General features: G+C 45.7%; 1 long non-coding RNA gene and 2 pseudogenes across 1 annotated transcript; 2 read left to right on the forward strand and 1 right to left on the reverse strand.

Moving 5' to 3' along the window:
- Positions 1-3,296: 3,296 nt before the first annotated feature.
- On the forward strand, positions 3,297-6,110 carry LOC108295668. Its single transcript, XR_001821528.1, has 2 exons — positions 3,297-3,336; positions 6,013-6,110. It is a non-coding gene; the product is annotated as an uncharacterized LOC108295668 (long non-coding RNA).
- A 26-nt stretch (positions 6,111-6,136) lies between these two features.
- Positions 6,137-9,613, forward strand: part of LOC108295633 — a 17,741-nt pseudogene continuing 14,264 nt past the window's right edge.
- Positions 7,604-7,747, reverse strand: LOC119469439 (annotated as a pseudogene).

Below are 9,613 nucleotides of genomic sequence, written 5' to 3' on the forward strand. Positions count from 1 at the left end.
GCCTCCGAAAGTGCTGGGATTACAGGCTTGAGCCACCGCGCCCGGCCCAGTATTTGTTGATTAGAAGGGGTGAGAGCATTCTTGCATCATGTGAGATCCTGCAGAAAAAGCATTGCATTTTCACTGATTGGTTATTTTTACAGTGGTCACCTCATGGATGGTCTTTATGTTGTTGAGGTAAATTTCCTTCTCTGTTTATTTTGTTTAGGATTTCTATGATGACTGGATATTGAATTTTGTGAAATGCTTTTTCTCCATCTATTGAGATGATGTGGTTTTTATCTTTCATTCTGTCTAAGTAGTATATCACATTGATTTGCTTGATTGCGTTGAACCATCCTTGCATTCCAGAAATAAGTGGCACTTGAATATCTACAATTCTTTTTATATCCTCTTGGATACAGTTTTTTAGTATAAGGGATGTTCAAGAAGTTCATGAAAAAATGTGAGAAAATTATGCATGGATTTCATACTTTTTGCATCAGAATAAACCAGTACAAATCTGTCATCACATGTTTAAGCAGACTCTAGTTTGAGGCACACAGAAGGAAAGACATGAGTTTCAAAAGAGACCCTATGAAAGCCTTGTAAATTCTGCTTAAATTGAAATAAAAGGAAACATCAAATTTGTGATGAGAGCAGATGCAGTGGCTCTGGCCTGTAATCCCAACACTTTCAGAGGCCAAGACAGGTGGGTCACATAAGCCCAGGTATTTAAGACCAGCCTGGGCAACATGGTGAAACCTCCTGCTCTACCAAAATATAAAAATTAGCTGTCCATGGTGGCACATGCCTGCAGGTTGAGCTACTGTGGAGTCTGAGGTGAAAGGATGGCTTTAGCTTAGAAGGTCAAGGGTGCAGTGACCTGTGATCGTGTCACAGCACTCCAGCCTGGATGATGGAGCGAGCTACTGTTTGAGAAAAAGAAAACTGTGGTAAATTTTGGGTAGAGAAATAATGAAATCATTGATGCTTTATCAAAAGGTTATGGGGATGATGCCAAGTAAAAACAGTTTATAAATGGGTAACTCATTTTAATTTGGGTCAAGACAATGTTGAAAGTGATGCACGGTGCAACAGGCAGATCATCCACATCAGGTGTTTTTTTGTTTTTTTTTTCAGATGGAGTCTTGTTTTATTGCCAAGCTTGCAATATCTGCATTTTTCAGAGAGACAGGATTTCACCATGTTAGACAGGATGATCTCGATCTCTTGAGCACATGATCTGCCCACCTCGGCTTTTCAAAGTGCTGGGATTAGCAGCCTGAGCCACTGAGCCTGATCCAAATTCGTTTTTTTTTTCTTTTTAAATTAATCTTCTTGGTGCCTTTATGAAGAGGACTGACAGTTAACATTAGAGACAATAGTTAGGAGTTTGAGACCAGCCTGGTTGACATGGTGAAACCCCATCTCTACTAAGAATACAAAAACTAGCTGGGCATGATGGTGGGCACCTGTAATCCCAGCTGCTCGGGAGGCTGAGGCAGGATAATCTCTTGAACCTGGCAGGTGGAGGTTGTAGTGAGCCAAGATGGTGCCATTGCACTTCAGCATGAGCAAGAAGACTGAAACTCTGTATAGAAAAAAAAAAATGTCAAGCCCCTTCTCTTTTGCTCTCTGCCATCATGGTGCGTGGCTGACTCTGGTTCTTCTTGTGTCTTTTCATAAGACATTCAGAATTAAGCGATTCCTGGCCAAGAAACAAAAGCAAAATCTTTTGATTCTCCAGTGGATTCAGATGAAAACTGATAATAAAATTTGGTATAACTCCAAAAGGAAACATTGAAGAAGAACCAAGCTGGGTCAATAAGAAATTGCACATGATGGCCGGGCGCGGTGGCTCAAGCCTGTAATCCCAGCACTGTGGGAGGCTGAGGCGGGTGGATCACGAGGTCAAGAGATCGAGACCATCCTGGTCAACATGGTGAAACCCCGTCTCTACTAAAAATACAAAAAAATTAGCTGGGCATCGTGGCGCGTGCCTGTAATCCCAGCGACTCAGGAGGCTGGGGCAGGAGAATTGCCTGAACCCGGGAGACGGAGGTTGCGGTGAGCCGAGATTGCGCCATTGCACTCCAGCCTGGGTAACAAGAGCGAAACTCCATCTCAAAAAAAAAAAAAAAGAAATTGCACATGAGATGGCACACATATTTATACTCTCTGAAGATCACAATCATGTTACCATATCAAGCTGAAAATGTCACCACTATCTGGAGAGGTGCACATGTTTTATGGGGAATATATTTTTTCTCTCAGAATCTCTTATGAAGGCATTGGTTGGCTGGGTTCAGTAAGGATAGCTTTAAATCAACAAAGTAGTAAGTTTTGTTATAGTGTCAGCCCACCAGCAGGTAGACATACATTATCTATGCATGTCTACATTATTTATGTGAGCTCCTGTGTAAGAAAAACGTAAAGAGGAGGTGTACCCCCTGCTTTCTGAAGACGCCCTACTGTGTACCTGGAAGCTTTCAATAAACTCTCTCATCACTGCACTCGAACACTCACCTTGAATTCTTTACTGTGCAAGATCCAAAAATTCTAAAGTGGAGCATGGAAGTTTTGTTTTGTGTTCAATTATATTTTCTCAACATTTAACAAGTGAAGTACCTGTAATCCCAGCACTTTGGGAGGCCGAGGCTGGCAGATCACGAGGTCAGGAGTTCCAGACCTGCCACATGGCGAAACCTACGTCTTTACTAAACATACAAAAAATTAGCCTGGCAAGGTGGGGCATTCCTGTAATCCCAGCTACTCGGGAGGCTGAGAGGCAGAAGAACTGCTTAAACCTGGGAGGTGGAGGTTGCAGTGAGCGGTGATAGTGACATTGCACTCCAGCCTGGGCGACAGAGCGAGACTCTGTCTCAAAAACAAAAAAAGTGAAGTAAAGATTCGTTGCGCCAGGCGTAGTGGCTCTTGCCTATAATCCCAGCACTTTGGGAGGCCTAGGCAGGCGGATCACTTGAAGTCAGGGGTTCGAGACCAGCGTGGCCAGCAGGGTGAAACCCGGTATCTAACAAAAATATAAAAATTAACCGGGCATGGTGGCGTGAGCCTGTAATGCCAGCCCATGCCTCAGCCTTCCTGGCCCGACCCGCCTCCAAAACCCAAAAACAGGCGCTGGGAGCGAGGCTGAGAGACGCACAGGTGCAGGCCCGCCCCGCCCTCTGCCGGTTCTGAAGGGCAAGGTCTCTTCGCCTCGCGCCCCGCCCCTTCCTCGCCCAGGCCCCGCCCACCTCCGCGCGGGTCCGGTTCAGACCTGGCTTCTGTCCTGCGCGCGCAGACGCCCGCAAACCCGGAAGTGAATAGCGTCGAGTTCCGGTCCGTTGCCGTCGCGTGAGTTTCCCACTGTCTTGTATTAAGTCTGCGCGTCCCAGATCGCTGGCGCTTCTGTACCTGGGACGTGGGGTCCCCACAGACCTGGAAATTCTCGCCCGTCTTCCTTCACACAGAGCAAATTGGGACGTCCTGCTGTGACTCTCCGTGGGTCGCTTCCTTGTGGGTTTAAAGTCGCCCTGAGGCTGGTCCCGTCCTGGTTTTTCTGCTATAGGACAATGTGTACACTTCCTATGGCTTAGTGTTTCGGCCCAAAACCTTATTATGACTCCTCCCGCCCCGCGCCTTTTGAAGTCCTCACCCGAGAGGTGGATTCCTGCCCTGGGCGCCTCCCACCCTCGTGCTCATCGGCCCCGGTCCCGGGGAGGCCGCGTCCTCTGTCTGGTCGTGGGATCCTGCAGACCCCGCCTTTGTCTTAAGGCACCGTCGTCCCCCACCTCCCTCATTTTTATGCCAGGCCCTGATGCTTCCCAGGTCTCCCTTCGGCAGTCACTGCTTCCCCTGACCTCGCGTTGGGAAGGTGCCTGGGGCCTGTCCTGTGACACGGGGTGTTCTTGCCTGCCCAGCTTCAGTCCCTGGAAAATGCGCTCTTCTGGGATGCAGGCGTGTTACTTCCAGCCCTCCTGTGATTATGTGGGCCAAAGGGATCAGGAGACAGAGCAGTGGAAAACCTGAGAGAGAGAAAAGAATGAGGAAGACCCATAACAGAAGGCAAAGTAGAGAATGGGTGAAGGATTTGCAAGAGACAGCAAAAGTGGGGGTAAAAAAAAGGATAAAACAGGAGGAGAAAAAGGAACTGGAGAAATGTAGAAAAAGTCTCCATGTACAGAGAGATGAAGGACAGCAAAGTAGGGATGGGGCAGCAAAGAGGGAGGCTCATGAGAGTGAGGAAGGATTTGGAGGCAGGGCAGACAGAGCAGAGTGGTGCTGGTGGCAAGGAGAACAGAGGGAGGGAACAAAACCACAGCAGGGAGGACATCTGGAAATCTGGGGTGCCAGAGAGTGGGGGCAGGAGGTTATATCAGAGAAGAGAGAATTTAACAGGGATAGCAGAGAAGGCGCAGAGATGGCAGAAGAGGCGGACATACATGGAGATTGAGGACGATCGAAAGATTGGACAGAAGGAGCAACAAGAGGTTAAATAAGTTGTGAGGATGGAGCAGAAGAGGTGGAAGAGAAGGAATAGAGGGGAGAAGGGGATAAACAGCAGGAGAGGAGAGGGGTACAAAGTGAGGAGCAGAATCCCAGGGAAAAAGAAAACAGCTTTGTCTAGGGAAAAAAAAAAGAAGAGTGAGTAAGAACAGATGGCAAGGTACAGAACGAAGAGGGATATCCGGAAAGAGTACCAGTGAAAGAAGCACCCCAGAAAATAACAGAAGGAAAGCAACTCAGAGTTTGAAAAGGAGTTACTCTGCAGCCTTTCATCTTCAGAGAGATGGGACCTCTGCCTCCTATGGTCAAGCGATTCTCCTGACTCAGCCTCCCAAGTAGGTGGGATTATAGCTGTGAACCACCATGCCCAGCTAATATTTGCATTTTTAGTAGAGACGGGGTTTCTCCATCTTGGCCAGACTGGTCTCGAATTCCTGACCTCCAGTGATCTGCCCATCTTGGCCTCCCAGAGTGCTGATTTTACAGGCGTGAGTCACTTTGCCCAGCCAGATAGTTCTTTTCTTTTTTTTAGGGAACCACTTTTCACTTTTGCCATATTGTCCAGGCTGGTCTTGAACTCCTCGGCTCAAGCCTCCTAAAGTAATGAGATTACAGGCATGAGCCACCACACACAGCCTGTTTTTTAATTTTAAAAAAATTACTTCTGAAATAAGTTTTGTTAGAATATTGTTTTGATAGTCTTTACCTGTCGCCCAGGCTGGAGTGCAATGATGTGATGTCAGCTCACTACAATCTCTGCCTCCCAGGTTAAAGAACTTCTCCTGCCTTAGCCTCCTGAGTAGCTGGGATTACAGGCACCGGCCACCGTGCCTGACTGATTTTTATATTTTTATTAGAGATGAAGTTGCATCATATTGGGTGGACTGGTCTTGAACTCTGAACACCATGATTCACCAACCTTGGTCTCCCAAATTGCTGGGATTATAGGCATTAGGCATGAGCCAACATGTTGGGCATTTTTTTTTTTTTAAGATAGAGTCTCACCCTTGTCACCCAGGCTGGAGTGCAGTGGTACAGTCGTTGCTCACTGCAACCTCTGTCCCCTGAACTCAAGTGATCCTCCCACCTCAGCCTCCTAAGTAGCAGGGACCACAGACACCCTACAGATGTCCACCAGCATGCTTGGCTAAGTTTTTGTATTTTCGGGAGAGATCAGATTTCACCATGTTGCCCAGGCTGGTCCCAAACTCCAGAGTTCAAGCCATGCACACGCCTCGGACTCTCAGAGTGCTGAGATTACAGTTGTGAGTCCCTGCACCCAGCCTCTGCATGGCATTTGGCGAGGGCTGAATCTGTGCCCTGAAGGGGAGCTCATTCCAGCCCAGCTCCTTACTGCTGCAGCATGTATGGGGGCTTCTTCAGGAGGGAAGGGGGTTCTGAAGAAAAGAGTCAAAAATAATTTAGTTTTCCTGTAGGAGTTTATCTTCCCTGGTGCAGTGGGCAGCAGAAGGCACCGTATTTCCTCAGGTTGAGGTTTTCTTTGTATGTGTCATCGTGTTACAGGGAGGAGGTGTGTTGATTCTGAGCAATAAACAACATATTTATAACATTCAGGATTGACTTCTAAAGTCTCTTGACACGTGAGGAAGAACCCCGGAAGAGGAAGAGGAAAGCAAAGGAGTCAGGGATGACTCTTCCTCAGGTGAGATGATATTCTCGGTGGATTGTTCTGTCTCCTTCCTTTCAGAAATGCTGAGCCTTGGAGTTGGGAATCTTCTCTGAGTCTGAAGCGTCCTGCCTGACAGGTTTGCTGGCAGTCACCTATGCCTATCCTCAGTCCCTCTCATCTCGCTTAGATTCCAGCTCCCGTGACCCAGTGACATGAGCTTGGGAAGAGGCTGCACTGGGCATGGTCCTGGGAAGGGCTCACCCCAGACGTGGATGGAGACGGGGTGTGGGCCCCGTGGTGTCAGGGCTGTTGGGCAGCAGGGATTGTTCAGGGGCCACATCTGGATGCACCGTCAACTCTCTGTAGATCAGAAGTAGAGCAACTGCCAATAAAAGTCATGTATTAATGTGTATGAAGTACGTGGTAAATTCTAGAAAGGGAAACTAATAATGGCCGAGTGTGGTAGCTCATGCCTGTAATCCCAGCACTTTGGAAGACCGAGGCAGGTGGATCACTTGAAATCAGGAGTTCGAGACCAGCCTGGCCAACATAGTGAAACCTTGTCTCTACTAAAATTACAAAAATTAACTGGGCATGGTGGCGTGTGCCTGTAGTTCCAGCTACTTGGGGGGCTGCTGCAGGAGAATCACATGAACCTGGGAGGCGGAGGTTGCATTGAGCCAAGATTGCAACACCGCACTCCAGTCTGGTGATAGAACCAGACTCCGTCTCAAAAAACAAAAACAAAAACAAACAAAATGGTACAAAAAATTAGCCAGGCATAGTGGCACGTGCCTGTAGTCCAAGTTACTCCGGAGGCTGAGGCAGGAAAATTGCTTGAACCTGGAGGTGGAGGTTGTAGTGAGCTAAGACCCCGCCAGTGCCCTCCAGTCTGGATGACAGATGGAGACTCCGTCTCAAAAAACAAAAAAAGGCTTGATTGAGGTGAAGGGTTACGGTGTCACGTACTTCATTGATTCCCTCGGCCCTTTTGCCTCTGTTGTACTATAGCCACTATTTTCTGGTTATGCTGATATTTGTGAAAAGAGGTCTTGTATTTCCTGCATCATAATGACATCAGTTCTATTTTGCCTAGTTTAATTACTTATGAATAAAACAACCAAATTTCCTTTAAAAAAAAATAGAAAAAATTTTTTCTGTCTGATTTTATACTACATTTTTCGCTAATTGAGTGAGTTACTGTTTTCTTGACTCCAAAAATCTTCCTAATTAGAATAGAAAATTCACACACAGATATGAATGATACAAAGTGTTTTAGTCCATTTTTATTTTAAGAATATGAAATCAACCTAAATAATAGCATTAAACCATTAAACTATTCATTAAACCATTCTTAGTACATTAAGCTCATGCACACTGTGGTGTTACTGTGGAGAGTCTTGTGAAACAGGGGTCTTTGGTAAAAATGGTTATAATTCTCTCAAATATAGGAGCAGTACTTTTTTTTTTTTTTTTTTTCCAATTCAGGGGAAAGCATGAATGCAATCTCCTACTACCACAAATTATGCAGTCAAGTTTCCCACATCTGGGGAAATCTCAGGGGTCAGCACATATGGAGTGCAGTGGATAAGTCTGCTCTAGGAAAAACCACCTTCACCATCGTAATATGTCTTTTTTATCCTTATGGGATGAAACCATATTTTTATTCCAACTATTATTATTATGATTTTTTGAGACCGAGTCTCTCCCTGTTATTCAGGCTGGAGTGCAGTGGCAGGAACTCAGCTCACTGCAACCTCTGCCTTCTGGGTTCAAGGGATTCTCCTGCCTCAGCCTCCCAAGTAGCTGGGATTATAGGCACATGCGACCATGCCCAGCTAATTTTTTTTTTAAGTTTTAGTAGAGACAGAGTTTCACCATGTTACCAGGCTGGTCTCGAGCTGCTGACCTCAGGTGATCCACCCACCTCAGCCTCCAAGAATGTTAGGTTTATAGGCATGAGCCACTATTCCCAGCTTACCAATTATTAAATATATATTTTTATATTTAAACACCACATGATGTACATATTTGTTTTGTGGTAAAGCTTCAAGCAAAGCTGCAGCTTAGCCCCTTGGCTGTAAAGCACCTCCTTTCCCTGACACGTCCCCCACACTCCTTCCGGCCTCACCCGGGACCCACTACTGTCAGTTCTGTGTCAGGTGTCAGGGCAAGTCTTGTACTCATGTATTTCTGCATTGTTATGATGCTTTAGAAAAAATTCTGCAGTAAATTGAAAAAAAAATTTTGTATATTTACTTTTTTACTTTAGGTTTGGGGCTACATGTGAAGGTTTGTTACATGGGTAAAGTCATGTCATTGGGGTTTTTGTACAGATTATTTCATCACTCCGGTACTAAGCCCAGTACCCCGTAGTTATTGTTTATTTCTTTATTTTTTTGAGACTGAGTTTTGCTCTTGTCGGTCAGGCTGGAATATAATGGCATAATCTCAGCTCACTGTAACCTCCACCTCCTAGGTTCCAGCAATTCTCCTGCGTCATCCACCCAAGTAGCTGGGATTACAGGTGGCTGTCACTGCGCCTGGCTAAATTTTGTATTTTTACTAGAGACAAGGTTTCACCATCTTGGCCAGTCTCAAACTCCTGACCTCAGGTGATCCACCTGCCTCAGCCTTCCAAAGTGTTGAGATTACAGGGATGGGCCACCATCCTGCCCTCCAATAGTTATTTTTCTGCTCCTCTCCTTCCTCCCATCCTCCACTTTCAAGTAAACCCCGGTGCCTCTTGATTTCTTCTTTGTGTTCCAGTAAATATCTTACTTTGAAATTTGATCCTGCTAGTTGTGAAACTTTACATGTTCTCATGTTAGTAGACAGGGCTAGCTCGCTCTTCGACATCTGCATTGGAAATCTGCTGGATGACAACATGTGGGCCCTTTGCAATTTTCCTCTGTGTTAATAGTGCCACAGTGGCTGCCTCTGTGTGCGCCTGCATGACTACAGATATCTGCAGATTCCTCCAGGTCTGGCAGTGGAAAGAGTGATTTCTTCTTCTAGGAGGGAGCATTTCCTGTTTTCTTAGATCTGACAAGATCCCTCCATCCCCAGCTGCCAAAGTATCCTTTTCCACCAGGATGAGATTCCTCTTCAGTTAAACAAAACTTGCTACTTTTTATATTTTTAAAACCTATATCTATGTATATATAAACACACACATATACGCACACACATATATGCATACACGTGCATATATACATACATGTATATATTTTTAAAATCTGGGGAAGATGACTAGCCTTTTTATTACCATGTAGTTTTTGTGAGTCTGTATAGGTTTTATTATTTTGTGGACATGCATGTATACAAAACAGATTTTTGTACTTTTCGTAATTTTGCTTTAATGCATTTTATTTTCTTTTGAGAGGGAGTCTTGCTCTATTGCCCATGCTGGAGTGCAGAGCCATGATCTTAGCTCACTGCAACCTCCACCCTCAGGGTCAAGCTGTCCTCCCACCTCAGCCTCCCAAATAGCTG

This window comes from Cebus imitator, unplaced genomic scaffold, assembly GCF_001604975.1.
Source record: "Cebus imitator isolate Cc_AM_T3 unplaced genomic scaffold, Cebus_imitator-1.0 Scaffold654, whole genome shotgun sequence".
In the NCBI taxonomy this organism is placed as follows: Eukaryota; Metazoa; Chordata; class Mammalia; order Primates; family Cebidae; genus Cebus; species Cebus imitator.